The sequence below is a fragment of the Crocodylus porosus genome, unplaced genomic scaffold (genome assembly GCF_001723895.1).
Source record: "Crocodylus porosus isolate Cpor-Errol unplaced genomic scaffold, CroPor_comp1, whole genome shotgun sequence".
Taxonomy (NCBI): Eukaryota; Metazoa; Chordata; order Crocodylia; family Crocodylidae; genus Crocodylus; species Crocodylus porosus.
This window is the reverse complement of record NW_017728914.1, coordinates 25541549-25559392: the sequence shown is the minus strand read 5'-3', so window position 1 is coordinate 25559392 and position 17844 is coordinate 25541549. Positions and strand designations below refer to the sequence as shown.

General features: G+C 43.1%; 1 protein-coding gene across 2 annotated transcripts in view; it reads right to left on the bottom strand.

Moving 5' to 3' along the window:
• SHROOM1 (shroom family member 1) overlaps nucleotides 1-17012 on the bottom strand; it is a 78695-nt gene extending 61683 nt beyond the window's left edge. For both annotated transcript variants that reach the window (XM_019535028.1, XM_019535029.1), the window contains exon 1: nucleotides 16791-17012. The gene's annotated coding sequence lies outside the window, so the exon portion shown is untranslated. The remainder of the gene's footprint in view (nucleotides 1-16790) is intronic.
• Between the last annotated feature and the right edge of the window lie 832 nt (nucleotides 17013-17844).

The following is a 17844-nucleotide window of genomic DNA, read 5'->3' as shown; positions in this document are numbered from 1 at the left end:
AAGCATTTAGCCTGCTTTAAAGTATCTTGTACACATGCCCCTTGTTTCATCTACACATGGACCAAGAGACCAAGCTGATGCTATTGGGTAATGAGCTGACAGAAAAAGAGAGATTTTTCTCACTAAGAGTCATGCATTTCTGCCCTTCTAGAGCCAACACTTTCAGGAGAAGCTCTGTGTGCCATCAAGTACACATGTATAACTGCAAACACAAAACAATGGAGTTTACACATGCAAACTTCACGGGCTGAATAAAGGACCAATGTAGTTTATACAAGTATATTTTATTTATGCACCAAAGCCACACTGAGAGCAGTATTTTACTTGCAAAATTGTAGTAATACAAGACCTGTGAAAATCTGTCCCTTTGTAACTGGATGGAAACCTTTAGACCCTGTGTGTGTCAATCCTCAGCTAATGTAAAAGGGCAGAGCTGACCTCAATGTAGCTACATCAATTTACATTCACATTAGACTGAAGTCAATGTAGCTACACTTGTGGCCTTGTACCTGTGCTTTCCCTCAAGGATAAAAATAAGATCAGCTATTAAACACAGATGAATCCATGGTCCCCTCTAATTCCTGATCTCTCCAGTACAATCGTATGAGATGTACTGAAGGTACCAGGAGTTGTGATGTGATCTTTTATGCACCAACAATTATATTGAGACTACCAATTTAAAATGCACCTTAAGGTCCAGTGCAGGCCCCATTCATTTAAAAACACTCAAGTAAAAAAACAACCTCCCATTGACTTCTTTAGAAATATGTTACAGTGAAGGAGGTTTGTGCTATTCTTAGGTAAAAAGCATAGACAAAACAACCATCCAGTTTTGGGAAACTGCCAGTGCCTTAATTTCTGTTGTTCTCTTTCATTTCTTCTACAGATCATTAATATATGGGCTGGGACCCAAATGGGAATTGTTATTGCATTCAGAAGACCAAATCAGGAATCATAGCTGCAGTGAAGTACTGATAAGAAATGCTAGTGCAAAATTTTAATAAAACACGGACTCCAGGAAACTCAGATCTATGGCCACATCCACAAGTGTGTGGACATTTGGTTCCCCAGTGACACCTAGCAGCAACAGCACACCTTGTGCTGCCGGTAGCTGTCTCTGACGCCAGGGAATGCCTGTGCCATGTGCCCTCCACACTAGGTGTGCAGCTAGTTACCCCAGTGGGGCAGGGGAGGCTGGGCTCAGCACTGGGATGGACCCAGCAGCTTTACCTGGGATCCTGAGGGCCTCCTGGGGCTGCAGCAGTAGTGATCCTGCTCTGGCCAGCCAGGTTTTGAGTAGTGCACGCTGTCCCATGTGTGCTGCTCCACCTTTCATTTCTGTGGGTTTTTTGACCTCTGGATATCCAGGGGTTAAAGAAACCAAAAACCAAAAACAGTAGTGATGTACTGCTACTTTTCGGCATGGAGGACAACTGAATGTGAGGTACGTGGTGCCGCAGATGTGTTTGCAGTGCCACATACTGCACAGTCATGATTGTCTGGATGTGGCCTTTTTTTTCCAGGCACCATAAAAAGTGTAGCAAGCAAAAAGAGAGAGAAAGATGTTCTGGTTCCCGGGAGACAAGCACCCACCTGAAGAGCAATAACAACAGCTGCCATGTGCTTTTGTCATCAGGTATGCAGGCTCTTCTTTGTGGGCCACAAAAAATAAATAAATAAAGGCTTCTGTTGGTGTGTTGATACAGTTACACAGCAAAGACAGAGCCCGGCTCTGCTTTCTCTCACAACACTCTGCACAATGGTGTCTTTATTACAGGGAGTCTAAATAAATAATACGCCCATTAGGCATAAGAAAGGAAAGCAGCATTACATTATTGAGTTCCAAAACCAGGACGAGGAACTTTTCACCACTCGAACGAATAAACAAACAAGCTAGCCCTGTGCGGCTAGGAGACCCGCTGACGCAAACAAGGCCACTTCTTTCACAGGCAGAAATTCCAGTGGGCCAATACTTACACTAATTACCATAGCTGAAGGACTGGTCCATTTACTTTAGCCCCGGCTGCTGATTGATACCAGATGGTTTTTCCTTTACCTATGTTTTTCTTGGGGCTTCCCCTGACTTCAGTGGGAGTTTTGGCTGCATAAAGATAGCAGGATCTGGCTCAGTATCTATGGAATGTAGCTTTTTAAATCCTTCTTGAAACTACTGCAAAAGCACTACAAGCATATATATTTTGTCTAGTAAAAGAAATATTATTTTAATAAGCAAACTCCAAAATTAATTTCAGAGGTTTCAAAAGCATGTCTGGCTCATTAATCTTTTGAGGACGGCAGACGTATCTTCGTGTTCTGCTAAACTTTCATTTGGCTGGTAGTCTGGAAATGCCAGTTAATCATTTAAAGTCTGGAGTCTCTCTGAACTTCAGAATGCATCGGAATGACAGAATAATATATACATCCATTAAATTCCTTCCTTTTCATCTTTGCAACTTCAACCTTTCAAATAGGATTTTACGTATTTAAGATTTATATTTTCCTAAGAATTACTTTTTTACTTACTAAGAATTGCACTGCCAGCCAAGGATCTGAACCTAAAATTTTTGCACAATGCAAATTCACATGGACAGTAAGATTTTAAGTGTGGAAGAAACAGAAGACCAGGCCTTAGGAGCGATAATTCATGAGCAGGAATTTGTTAAACAATAAGGAGCAAATGGAACAATAGGAGGCCTAAGAATATGACTGTTATGGACTTTTTTCTCATGTCAGAAATCTACAGTCTTACAGATGGTTCACTGTATTTTTAGTCTGATAGCATAATAGGGCTGATACTATGTTAACAAGAAAGGGAACAATACCATTTCTGTAGGAAAGAGGGGGAAATTAAACTATTACTTCAATCTCATGACTGATTGCTACCAATAAACTGGTCCGGCTAACCTTGAAATGGATTTTTCTCATTTGTTGATAACACAAGAAAGATATGATCAGATTTACTCGAAAACTATTTCTGATTTATGAGTAATACATTCCAAGCAACATTTGTAAGGTACACCTAAAAAAACATCTGTGATACGTCTACATGGAAGAGACGGGCTATATGAAAAATAAAAAAGGAAACCATGATGAGGATATCTGTTCACAGATGCAGCAAAATCTTTTGCCAATGGCTATAAAAGGTGACAATGATACTCTTCAGTTAAACAGTACATTTCAGGTGCATGGACAGTTCAGAGCTATGGTTTGCGCAAGTTCTTGCAGTAAGTCAGGAGCAAATCTGGGAACAGACACGTCTTCTGCTTCCTACTTCCATGATATGTTCACCAAAGTACAGTCCCTCCTCATAAGGTAGGTTAGTTACCCTGCTGTATTGTTTTATTAAGATAGTCTCAGTTTAAATGAAAGAGCACAAATCTGCATATTTAGTTACCTGAATTGAGTGTTTTCAGAAGGACCAGGAAACCACATCTACTACAGAAATACTACTGAATCACTTGTGAAAAATCAGGCCATTATTAAATGCCTTAATATGGATTTACGTGCCTAATTATAATCCCATGTTTGTGGAAAGGCTTCCTTCCATATGTCCTCCACATTCTGTTGCAGGAGGTTTGCCATTTGGGAAATTAGAACAGCTGGTGCAAGAGGACAGGCAGCAGAGGAATAGATACATCATTGAATAATTCTCATCCATGTAATTCTAGGCTTGATTATGTCTCTGCATCTGTCTGTGCAATTCCTCAGCCCCTGCTGGAAAATACCACATAGCAGGAATGGTAGCTGAGCTATCTAAGTAGCAGATGCTATTTGTAGAGAAAATAACATTCTCTTGTTAAAACAGCTCATTTAATTCAAAATCTTGCAAAATGTTCTCGTGACATTGTGGCCTGAAACTAGAAAAATCTTGCACAAATTAGGGATGTGAAAGATTTCTTCTTTCTTAGGTCAAGCTGTCAGAACTATGCAAATAACTGATATTTTCAGTTTAGCCATTGAATCAATAGAATAAAAAGGTCAATTCAGATTGAACAGAAATCTTTTTTTTTTTTGTTGCTATTTTTCCACAAAAAGAAAAACTTACGTGTCATGTTTCATCTCAAATGGAATCTCATCAGTTTGAACAGCAAGGAAACATTTTGTTAATGGCACATGTAATAAAAGGAAGGAAAAATTCACAAGGCTGTCAGATGAGAAGGCATTACTCTTACTCTCACCTTGCATCCAAGAGCCCAGTGCTTAGGATGTTCAGCCAGGGTTCAATTCCCTTTGCTACATAAAGAGATTTGAACTCACGTCTTCTAAATTTCCAGTGAGAGACTTAACCACCATACTATTAGGTAGTCGAAGGTCTAGGCTTCCTGCAGTCTGTCAGTCTGTCACACAGGGCTTCTCCCCTTATTACTTAATCCACGTTAACTGAGGCAGAGAGAGAGTAGTAAAAAATAGTAGTAGTGAGAGATATGGAAGACTCAAGTTCAAAGCTACTCTGTCGGAAGTAGAGAAGGGATTTGAACCAATGTCTCTCCCTTCTCAGTGGGTACATCTACACAAGACTCTGACTGCACAGGAGCCTAATAACACTGTGTAGTAGCGTGTCACAGCACAAACAGCATTAATACAGTATTATTAGGCTACTGCACAGTAGTGTCACCTAAAAAATGTTCACCAGCGCTACTGCACAGTAACTCCCATTACAGCACATGATTTAGTACTTGCTAAATAATGTTCAGTAATGACTGCAGAGTAGCGTCTCATATTGACATGCCCAATGAATGTCAAGTGCTAGCTGAATCAGTCTCTGGTGCAATGAATAATTCATTTATCCATGAAGGTAGAATAGCATCAGCAGGAGGGATCACCTCAGACACCAGAGACCATGCAATTAGGATACTCAAAACCCTTCAGGCAGAGGAAAGAATTAAGCCAGGTCTTCAGTGTCCTAGTGAATGGTTTCTTAGATAAAAATGGAGACACTGCTCCCTCTTAACCCAACGGGTTTTAATCTACAGTAGTTCTAAATATTTTTCCTAGCAAAACTCACCTGCAAGACTGACAATTTCATAAATAGTTAAACTGACTGAAGTCACATTTCAAACCAAAGAACAAACAGCCCCCCTCAGCTCTCCAGCTGACCTCATGATGCTTCCTCTGCCACAAAAAAGAAATTATTTCTGATACTGGATCAAAGCCACAGGAGAAGCTGGTTTGGGATTAGGGTTCCTAATTTATTAGAGTAATTTATACTCTAATTTGAGGGAATAAAAGGGAAAACTTCCTTCCCAAATCCAAGTGACCGTCTTTAGCCATGACACAATTGGGATCCTTTGAAAACTTATTAAAGTTGTTCTTACCTCAGCCATAACACAATGTCAAGGGTATAAAGGACTCCATACCAAAAAACATAAAACCAGACTGAAAAACCGTACCAGAATCTATTGTATGGAAGTATGATGCTCTAATCACAGCTTAACTGGGCAGGCCCTGGTATTTTATATACTTAACGGACAAGAATATTCCTAACACCTGGTATTTTAACTGTTTGAAAAAAAAATATGTGCTGCATATATTTTCCATAACTGCCACATTGCACTGAATCTAACACAGCATTGATACTGTATTCCAGCATGCAGTAGGTTGCGTTGGTTTGCATACTTGCCCTGTGATGGGCTGGGTATTCTTACTGCCTGGCAAATGCAGCATTGTTATAAGAGGGGAAATAAACAGCATGCAGGTTGACATTTTCAAACTTGCCTAAGGGTATGTCTACACTGCAATGGCTACAACTTATACAGCTGAATCTGAGCTAGCTTTAAACTACTTACCTCAGGTTCTGATAGCAGCACAGCTCTGACAGCACAGAGCTAGGCACAGGCCTTCTGGGTAGTTTCTGTGGGTGGTAGTGGTGGCAGCACTCATTCCTATGGCTCCCTACCACTGTTCCTCCTGCTGCAATATTTCTGAACTAACAGGGAATCCTATGGCCCACAGTAGCTCAACCCCATGCTCCAGATCAGGCCAGATGAGTTGAACATCACTGTTCTAACACACTAGGTGAGTTCAGTGGACTTAGATGCCTAAGCACAAATTTATTTCACCCTGCCCAAGTCCTTGAAAATCTCCCGGTATCTAAGTGGTAAGTGGGTCCTGCTCCTTTCTGCTTTGTTGTAGCTCGGTCCTAAGCATCAGGGATAGTGTGTTATACAAGTAGATGCATTAATAGATTTTCAGGGGCTTGAACAGGATGGAAGAAAAACCCACTTAGGCACCTAACAAACAGGTGCCCGATAGGTAGAAAAGAATCTGGCCCATAAAGCATGAAGCTGGGGGCAGGTGTGAAAGGACTGGTGAGCATTTCAAAGTGCCTAATTTAAATTACCATCATACCTGGGCCTAGTTTCAGGCACCAAAGGATTTACAGTTTCAAACTCAGGGTTTCATGTCTGTGGTGAATACATGAGATTCAGATTTATTCTTAAAAAAAAGGAATAGATATAAATCACTCAACCTGACCCACCTGATGAGTTGAGGACACATCAGTCAACCTGACCCACCATTTTTGTTTTCTCAGCTGAGACTCCTAACAAGGGAAGCAGTTGTTAAAGGAGTTTTTCTTGATCTTCTATCCATCTAGTCTTTTTTCATCGTAGTACGTGAATGCTTGGGGTGGTTTTTCTTTCAAAATCAGTGGAACTGAGCAGACGCACTTGCAGACAGCAAAAACACAAAACCTCAGGCTGTTGTCAGGATCCATGATAGGAGACAGGCACCCCAATCTCAACTCTCCTGGCAGCAGGCAGAGAGTCCATGCTGCAGGACTCTATAGGAGTAAGGGAAGCTTTCTGAGACAGTATACAGGCAACCCTCACTTAACACGGTTTCATTTACCATGGTTTCATTATAACGCTCATTTAAAATACCTACCTAGTTTCGCTATAACGCTCAGCGCAGGCGTGGGAAGAAGCAGTGGCGGTGGCGGCGAGGGAAGTGGTGAGTGGCAGCCAGCGGGAGCCCAGGGAAGCGTGGCAGGAGCCTGGAGTCCGCTCTGGCACGTGGTGCTGGAGCGGGTGGGAAGGAATGGTAGCAGCGAGAAGGGGAGGTGGGGGCCATGAGCTTGGAGCCCAGGCTGGCGAGGCCCGGGAGCACAGGGTCCACTCCAGCATGTGCTGCTGGAGCAGCCAGCGGGCAGGGAGGAGCAGTGGCAGCAGCAAGAAGGGGAAGATGAGGGGCATGCAGGACCTGGGCCAGCAGGGCATCAGGAGTGCAGGGCCTGAGCCAGTGCAAGCCAAGCCCACAGAGCTCCCCAACCCTCAAGCCTGCAGCGATCTGGCGGTGGCAGCTCATCCCTGGACCAGGTGCCCTGGAGGAAGATCTCACTGGGCAAAGAGGGATGTGGGCAGGTGGGTGGCCCCACTGCTTATCCCATGCCAGAGCCCCGACTAAGGCCCCATGGGCAGGGTGGCTGGGGCTGTGCACAGGTGCACTGGGGGCTGGCGGGTGCAGGCCAGCAGCGGCCATCGTGGCAGGGGAACAATGAGGCTGGAAGGCGCTGATGCTTTCCCTGGCACAGCCCCTATGGCGCCTTGCTGGGAGCGGCCCGGCCAAGGCCGGCAGAGCCCAGGCCAGAGCTGCATGAGTGCGGGTTTGGGTTGGCAGGTGGTGCAGAACCAATTCTCTTTATTTACATTAAATCCTATGGGGAAGTGGGTTTGCTTGACGCTGTTTCACTTAGCGCTCGTTTTTTCCGGAGCCAATTAGGAGCGCTAAGCAGGGGTTGCCTGTAAATGTACATGCCCTAACATTCACCATACCATGTCCCCCAGTCCAAAAAGTTCCCAACCAGCTGATGCCCAGTGAAAAGAAGTCTTTCTTCAGAATATTCACATCCAAAATATAGACTCCTTTGGCAATATGTATATGTTGGGGGCAAAATTAATCTATTTTCAGAATGTAGCCCACAATTACATTTTAATTCTATGAATTTTAAAGTAGGTATCAAGTGTAGAGTACAGAAGAGACATCCAACCTCTGATTAAGAGATCTTGTTGTTTGAAACCAAACTGTCTTCTGAAGTGTATAAAATAGCCTTCTTCAGCACCAGAGGGGGGTGGAAGAGTGAAGATAGAAGTATGAACAGGTGCAAAGTGAACATTTGGTGTAAGAAGAAAGACAACACGATATATGGATTAGACAAAAACATAAATAGCATGAGCTCATCTGCTCTTTACTGAAAGGCCCCTTAAACATATAAATCCCCCAGTAATGTGGAACATGTGCATAGTGCTATTGCAGGGAATCAGTAGGAACGATCTCCTTTCGGACTCAATGAAAGGAGCATTCCTGGTGCAAGTTGAGCTGTTAGCCTTTGAAATTCTCATTCAGCACGCAGTATAGTAGACAGTGTGTGTTCTCTCGAGGTATCACATAGCTGATGGTATGAGCATGCCAATGTAGGGTGGGTACTACATATTACCGTCTGCATGAATCCCCTTATCAGACCAAGTGGGTATTGGGAATATTGTTTCCTTAAAAGGCTTGCAGATGTGAAAAGCTGAAGAGAGCAGTTTTGAAAAATGTAGGGTTGTTTTCACAAGTGAGTACTGCACAAGAGGGTGTCAACAATGTACAAATAGGCAATAAGTCTTTGTCTGTTTTTCAGCAAAATGCAATATAAAAGTAGGTTGTCCTGCATAGAGCATCCTAGATAGCAAAGCATTCATCAGAAGCAAAGCATCTGAAATGAACACCCACATTCCCAAAGCTTGAGAACAGTCAGAAACCCAAATCTTTATTTCAGAAGTTAGCCCTGTACTAACATATTTCTGTACATGTTATATACACAATTGTTGTTTTCAGAAATCAACCTTGTACTACCATAAAAGGACACCCACCAAAACCCTGGCTCCATCCCTATATTCTGGAGGCTCTAGAGGCTTCTTGTCTGAATGTTTTGACTTGGTTCCATCTCTATTCTGTAAGCACTTTATTTTACAACTTTTACATATATGCTGAGGATTAGAAAGAGACCATTTTATATTTATGGCCTTTTTCAGTACATCAAATTGGAGATGTTTGCTGCCTTCACAAGAATCCCTATACAGTATAACCTCATAAATCCAGATATCAAAAACCCGGAATTCTCAAAAATCTGGCACTTTTTAAAAATATACTACATCAGGGAGTAACGGCAGCCAGTCCTGGAGCAGCAAAGAGGGAAGCTTGCACACGGCAGCTACTGCCACCATCCACCACCCCACACCACTCCTCTGCATGCAACCACGGCTCTGGGACTGGCTGCTGCCACCTCCCCTCCCCCACACCTGCTCCGGGACCAGCCACCGCTCCGGTTTCAAAAATCTGGAATTTTCAAATTCCCAGCAGGTGCTCGGTCCCAGGCATGCCAGATTTATGAGGTTATACTGTATTTTATATTTAGTGTCAAAGAAAATTAACAAAAAGCCCCTCCTTCAGACTGCTTGAGCATAGACACAGGCTCCATTTCTGGCCCCGTGTATAAAGCCTCTCAATAGATGTACTGAAAAAACGTGGTGTGTAGTGAAATTTCTGATCAGGTCACTCCCTCGCTTAGAGAAAAGAATCATATATAACATACACAGAAATGTGTGCTCTGGTATTCACTATCAAATAATTACATTATGCTAAGTCTGTATCATGGATTGTTCCACTTGGAATAACACCACAGAAAGCAACATCTGTATCAAGGGTGGCCAACCTGCAGGACCCATAAGAGCAGGCACAGAGCAGAGCAGCAGATTTGGCAGATAGCAGAGCAGAAAACTGGGCAGAAAGCCAAAAAGAAAGCAGCAGATTAGACAGGGGACGGGGTCAGAGTGGCACTTGGGGAGGGTATGGGGCTAATTTGTGGCCTTCAGTTGTTTATATGATGCATGGCAGGGCTATGCCAAGACACGTGATGCTAAATCTATGTGTGCTAGCTCCCAGACAACAGTATGGCTACATTACTGTAGCAGAGCATGCAGGCTAGTACAGTGCTATACTAACACAGCTATAGCTTCTTCTGATCTACAAGCTTGCACACACTGACCAAGGCATGTCCTACCATAGCACAGTCTTGTGCTGCAGTGACACGCACCATGGGGTGCTGGAGGGTCAGGATTATGTTTTATAGGCTAGCCTGGTAGCACTGCCTATATTGATACTGTTCGCATTGTAAAACCCTGCAGTCAGTTGCTTCTTTTGAAACACATTAACCAGTGGGCTAGAACAGGGGTTGTCAGATACGCTTACCCCTGAGGTTATGTGAGAAGACCCTAGGGGGTACATGCAGGCAGGTGGGGACAGAGTGCTACCACGCATTATCCCACGCTGCTGCGCAGGCGCCACCCACCCAGCTGGACATGGGGGAAGCTTGCATGTGGCGGCGGCTGCCGCTCCACGTCCAGCCATGCACCACCACCCCCCTCCCGCTGGGGGGGTACAATGATCCAAAAAGGTTGAAAACCCCTGGGTTAGAATTTTCTTTTGTCTGATGTGCTGTCAGACTGATCTCGGGGGAGAGAATGTTCAGCCAAAATGCTTTAGCTATTTCCAAGAGCAATGCTAGGAAAAGTACATTGTTCTGGCAATTTTTCTTTGTCACAGTATCCAAACAGTTCCTTGGAACAAGGAATTCAGCACAGAGCAGCTGCTGTTAAGGATGTGCCTTTGGTTGCACCTGTGAAAAACTGTCCAAATTTGGCCTAGTTCTAAGCCTTTGAATTGTCACAGCTTGCATATACTCAACAGAGCTAAAGCCTCCAACAATGCAGCCACAGCCGGGAGAAATGGTCCCTGGAATTCCAGCTCTGGGTTGCTGCACATTGACCCCTGGTCTGGGCACTGAAATGGAATTTCAGGAACCTGTCTCGCTTGGGCTTTCAACTCTGCCTGCTTTTGGCCCAGGTAGCATGGAGGAGGATGCCAGTTCATTTGGATGTGGAAAGGACAAAAGGCAGAAAGAGGCAGGTGGAGTAGACTGGGACAAGACCATCTATATGGAGACTAGGACTGGAAACGGGGATGGGGGCAGAAACCCAGATTATGACGAGCTTTTAGTCTTTGTCTCCTTGCTCAGACAAAAAAGGCAGAGGACATCACAAGTAGAAGGTAGTGACTTGAGGGTGAGACTGATCAGAGGAGAAGTTGGAAGGAAATGAGACTGTCTAGGCAAGGAGATGAGACCTGATAACCAGATCTAATGAGAAACAGGGGTAAGCTGAGACCGAAAATGCAAAGGGACTGGGATGAGAAACTTGGCAGATTTAGGAGATGCTAGGGTTGGATCAGCATTTTAGGGAGAGGTTCCTAAATTAAGGAACTAGTTGGGAAAAATGTAGACAGAGAGAATGATGTATATTGAATGAGGAACAAGGGGTAGAGAGGACACTAGAACTAGGAATTGGAGGGAAAAAACTAGGACTAGCATCCAAGGAGATTAAGACTGGAATTAGAAGCCTGAAGACTAGGACTGGCTAGGAAAGGAGAATGAGACGATCAAAAAATACTGCAAGAGTGCAATATATTGCAGTGGTTCAACAAGGTTCAACAACACTATACTACGAATGGTTCAACAAGGACAAGTGCAAAGTCCTGCACTAAGGATGGAACAATCCCATGGATCAGTACAGGCTGGGGACTGACTGGTTAAGCAGCATATCTGCAGAAAACAGCCTGGGGGTTACAGTGACAATACGAGCCAGCATGTTGCAAAGAAAGCTAATGGCATCCTGGGCTGCACTGGTAGGTGTGTTGCCAGCAAGTCAATGGAAGTGATTATTCCCCTCTGTTCAGCACTGGTGGAGGATTTAATAGCAGCCTTCAACTACCTGAAGGGGGGTTCGAAAGAGGATGGAGCTGGTCTGTTCTCAGTGGTGGCAGATGACAGAACAAGGAGTAATGGTCTCAAGTTGCAGCAAGGGAAGTTTACGTTAGATATTAGGAAGAATGGTCTTGTTAGGAGGGTAGTAAAACACTGGAACACGTTACCCAGAGACATGGCTGAGAGCTGATCTGCTGGCTATCTACAAAGTTGTCTGGGGGGGCAGCAAGGAATAGGAAATACTCTGTTTACCAAGGCACCCCCTGGAGTAACCAGAAACAACCACAAACTGACAGAGCAGATTTAAATTAGATATTAGGAAGAACTTCTTTATGGTAAGGGTTACCAGAATCTGGGATGGGCTTTCAGGGGAGGTGGTGCTCTCCCCTACCTTGGAGGTCTTTAAGAGGAGACTAGACAAGCACCTGGCTGGGGTCGTTCTTTCCTCCGCAGGGCAGGTGGTCAGACTCGATGATCTACTGAAGTCCCTTCTGATCCTAAAAATCTATGTAGGACTCTCCATCCTTGGAGATTTTCAAAACCCGGCTAGACAAAGCTTTGGCTGGGATGCTCTAATTGGGGATGGTCTTGCCTTGAGCAGGGGGTTGAACTAAATGACCTCCTGAGGTCCCTTTCAAACCTAATTTTCTATGTTTCTATGATTTTATGATTCAGCAAGGCCTACTTAACTTTGCACAGACAGTCTTGTGACTCTTCTTAACTCTAGAAGACTTTACTTTTTGACCTTAATAATTTTGTTCTGTCATAATAGATATAGAGAGATATTTTGCTAGTTTTTATAAGATGTACCCAAGGTGTGTTCAAATCCCCTTCATAAAATACTATTACAGAAAAGATGCAATTTCCTGGCTTTCAGTCTAGTGGCTACATTTTTAATTTCATTGCAGCCTTTAAGGTTAGTTCTTTCAATACTTTGAGGAGACAGAAGCTCACCTTTCAAATTCATGTAATAAAACAGATGTACAACAATGGCGTACATGTCACTCAGTTAAACCGTACAAGAGAAAAATAGCTATTTATGTGATAACACCATACATATGGTCTCAGTCTGTGTGGCAGCCAGCAAGTGTCTGGCTCGATCACTTGAGGTGGTACACAGAACTGAATAGGGGCATCACAAAACAATATTTAGTTTAACTACTATTTGTAAGTCAGTTGGCTTTGTATTTTAAAATAGTGATAATTTGGAACTGGAGACAAACAGTAAATTGGATCCACCACCAGTGAACCCAGGTGTAACCTCCAGGTTAACCCAACAGAGACTTGCCCAGATGTCAGATCTGGAATTAAAATCAGTGCCCAAAACTGCAACTACTTTGAGATTATAAAGGGGCCACTCTGCTGACAGTCCTGAATAGTCCAGACCTCCAGAAAATTTTCTGGCCAGGCCATCCATGAAAACTTGAAACATAAATATTGATTTTATTTAAATAAATGTCTTTTGTCACAATAAACTCAACTTTGCATTATGCTTGTCCTTCCTAGGCCTGATCCAGAGCCTATTGAAATCAATGGCAGTCTTTCAATTGACTTTAGCAAGCTTTGGATCAAAGGCAAAGTCAGCCAGCAGGAAATGAAGAGACAATATCCAAAGCAATTTATCTTTCCCATATCATTGAGACTAATTTCTCCTGATTTTCAACAAAATTTATAATAAGCTTCTCTGGTTCCATGGTGTAAATGGTGATGAAAAAAGAGCAAAGAGTGCTGAAGACTGAAAGAACAACAGCTAGAGAATGTAGGGCTCCTTAATTGTATGGTGCATAGCTACTGTAATCAATTCTAGGCACTGAAACTGGTATTTTGGCCTTGCACTTAAAGGGCCAGATCTTCCACTGCCATGAACTGACCTAGCTCAGTTAACAGCAAGAGAGTTATAGTGAGGTTCTGGCGCAAAATCTGCTAGTGAGTGAATCCTCCCTCCCGCAACTGGATTTATGCCTTCATAAAGTTAAAAAGTTTTAATACCCACCGCCCCAACAAACAACAGTTGTTTGCTCCCTGCCACAAGCCCCCACCCTTACATTTGAAATCTGAGCCTTGCCTACCCTGGAACATTCTTCGAGCAACTGATATAACAAGGCCAAAGAAATTAAACTAGTTAATTGAAAGACCAAGTACAAAGAAATGTAACAGTTGCATCATTTTCTAAAAGATACCGATATAAACTGTTATGCTGCAACTGTCTCTTCTGCATGATTCTGCAGTGATGCAAGTGTAGTAAAACTGCTCCAACCTTAACCCTGCTTCATTAAAAAGTTCAAATGAGGACGGGTTAGCCAACACGTACTGCTACACGATCATGCAGATATCACAGATCATACAAGTTCACGTGCACTCCCAGGCAGCAGTTTCCGTGATGTTCAGGAGATTTCTAAAACGTTTTTTCTCCTTTTCCTTGTAAGCGCGTGTTAAAGATACTGTCATATTCGTTTTGCATGAAGCATGTTTCTAGGTTTCCTTTATATATTCACAAACTGCGTTTCCCATAGGACCTTGTCCCAACTCTGTCTCTCCCTCACCCAGATCCGTTGTCATGGCTTCCTAATTCCCAGCCTCCCTTCTGCAGGATTCTCATATTGAGCCCACTCTCCTCATCAAAAGTCCTACCCTCCCTCTCTAGTCACCCTGTCCAAGCCCCAGTTTTCCTCCCCACACCCAGTCCTATTCTCACTGCTTTGCTTATCCCATTTCCCCTCACCCAGCACCTCATCTGAGCCTCTTCCCCCCGCCCCAGCCTAGTCTCTTTCCCCGCCAAGTTCCTAATCCAATGCCCCCCAACGCTATCATGTCCTAGTCTTTTTGCCTAAGCAGTCCCAGTTCTTCTCATCCTGAACCCATCACTCCCATAGCAGTTCTGAGTTCGAAGGTCTTTGTCCATCCAATTCCAGGTTCCCAGCTACTCTCCTTCAGTTTTCCCCATAAAGCCTATTAGCTCCTTGTTCCTTTCCTTACCGGGTCCCAGTCTTTGTCTCTCCTCCCAGTCCTATTTGCATTCCAGTCAGGTGGGTTCTGCCTCCACACTGCTTGGGTAACCAGGGGATGGCCACTGAAAACAGAGGAAAAACTCCCTGCTCTCAAGTCCATTGTATGCTCTCTACCTAACCCAGCCCAGAGCAGCTGCAAGCAACAGGGAGGGTCTGACTCTACTCCTTAACCCTTGACTCAAGAGGTTTTCAGCTTGTGGCTGGTATAGATGCAGTTGGGTAACACATTAGAGCTGGGAAGGGATGGGGCATGCTCAGTCATTCTATGGGGATGTCACATGTGCAGTCCAGTTAGCACTGGGAATGATGCGGCTTGAGTATGCTCAGTGCGGGCAGGATTTTCAGAGCTTTTAGCTGCTGGAGCCAGTGTCTCTTAAGATGTGAAGCCGCAGGTTTTCACTGGTTTACAGCTTGACTAAAATTGCATGGGGTTGTGCGAAAGACAAAAGCCACCCCTTTCCAAAGTTCAATTCCCTCCTCCAAACCAGGAGGGCAACAGCACTGTTCAAGTCTCCAGAATCTCACACAGGCAAAGCAATCTATTTTTCACCAAGGCTCAGTCTTAGAAACGGCTAAAGAGTTTGCCTGAAATCTTCCAAAAAATGCAGACTGAGGCAGACACTTGGCATTGGAAAGCCTCAGGCAAGCAGGAAAACTTTGGCAAGTGAAAACCAGGTTTTTAAAGGAAGTGTCAATAAGAGGCATTATTGCCAGTGCACCCCATGATTCCATCTATTCTGGGTTACATTCTGATGCTCAACAGTACCATCTGTAGATTTACAGTGCTATTCAATGCGAGTAATATATCAGATTCTGACCCTTTGAATTTCATCACTTGTATATTAACAGTATCAAAGACAAAATAGTCTCACTATTAAACTGCAAAATAGTCACAACAAAGTCAGATTGTGAATTTTACATGTTTTCTTATCTTTTTGTAAATAGGATCAGTTTTATGAAAAGCCTTTTCACCGAAATATAAAGCCATGTCATGCCATATAAACCAAAAAAACTCCCACAAATTCAAAATGTAATCTACTGGTATTAAGACAGATATGACATTTTTATTCAGAATAACCCAGAATTATATTCTGATTCTTTTGGTTAACTCTTGTGAAGATATAGTTACTGGCTGAAAGCAGCATTGCTTGCTCTCTCACATCAAGTAATGCTAAAGAGTTTTATTACTGAAAGAAGAAATCTATCAATGGGTCTCCGTACAATAGGAACAGAAATTTCAAGGCAATTATTGCCCATGTGACGTTTACAGGAAATAATTATGTAGCTTAGGCCTTTAAAATGAATAAAGTGGTTCCAATCAGCTTCTGAAGGGAACATACAAATTAAAGCATGTCGTTGCCTACCAAATACTTTTTAAAAGTATAAATCCAGTACATTCTAAACCATAAGTGGACTCTTTTTGCTTCTAAAAATATAATGACATTAGATAAGGTCATATTTTAAAAGCTTCTCTGCTGTAATACTGTCTGCTAACATTTGCAGGAGTGTAACTTATTAAGACCATAAAACTGATTAAAAACAAAATGTTCAGGAAACCAAGAAAAAAATATGTTTATGCGTTTCAGTTATGGTGTTCAAAACAGCAGATAAGAACTATATTATTTCTGCACCATTAACTTGTTGTAGTAATCCAAATACAATAGATAAGCTGAAAATGTAGCTTTGCACATTTCCCAGATATTGTAAAGGAACACTGAACTTTTAATTATTTCATTGCATAGATGCTCTTCCCTTGCCTCCCCCGACATTCCTAAATTCATCTACTTCTGTAAATCTCCATTCACCTTCTCAAAGGCAAAATTATCTCCAGATGGGCACACACATTTACAGTAATTAGAACAAATCAGTATAATTTATGTAACATAGATCATCATCATGAATATTCAGCTAGTCACCAGCTTTGTCAACAATGACTGCAAAGATAAAAAACAGGAGCCCCCACTAGAAACAAACTTAATTACCTGCATCCCACTATTTGATGTAGCGTCCTTCTACCGTGCTTCCAAGGCCAGTTGTTTGAAAGAGATTATCTTTGCCTAACTAATGCACACAAAGCCCTTTCTCTTGCAGTGGCAGAGTGTAGCAACGTCTTGCCATTATTCCTTCATACAGACACAGGCAGGCTAAAAGAAACATTTTCCCTAGTCTCAGAGGCAGACTAAACTCTTTCAGTTTCTACAGTTCCCCTGGCTACTTTTTGACCATAAAGGTAACTGGAAGAGCTGCCCATCCAATCAGATGAAGGTAGGTGGGGTTAAAATAATGAACCTGAAACTCTGGCGTCACAGTGGAAGTATTTCAACATGACCTAGATCTCCTTATGCAAAAGGAGGGGAAAAAAAGACCCGCCAACTCTGGGCAAAAGAATAATAGGCAATTTATGTCACTAATTTCAGTTCTAGTCGAGGCTCAGTTGGTAGCTAAACTCTTTAAGGCAGAGAAACAGCATTTAGGACTGTCATTCATAACACCTTCACTCCACAAGAAAGAAAAAGCCTCATGCGATTTCTTTTTCCTGTACTTCAATGTGGAGAGATGGATGCAGACCAAAAGTCTCAGACCTGAACACCCCTGACAGTAGCAATACTGGATCAGAACTAGGGATCAACTGGGGACCCCCAGCATCTTTGGGCATTATTTTCTTTACAGAATGCAGCCTGAATTTGCATCTTGTTCCAGAGCCTGCTTTCCCTTTGCAATATAGTCAGTTAAGGTTTAAAACAGAGAGAGCCCCAGAATCCATAAGTTATTGATCTGCTGGACTGCATCCTTTAAAGTGGAAACACCTATTATCTTTTAGGCTAAGTACAGACAGTCAAAAGCCTGAGGCTGAATCATTTCAGTCTTTGGAGGTTAGTCTAAGCTGCAGAGATTGAACCAGCAATAAGTGAGCAGACACTCACTTTTGAATCAGGAAATGCAGGCATGTGTTTTCAGTGGCTCAAGCCAGAAGCTGGGAGGCACCAGAGCATCTCCCAGCCCACCAGCTCCAAGGCTTTTCTCCCCTCCCTGCTT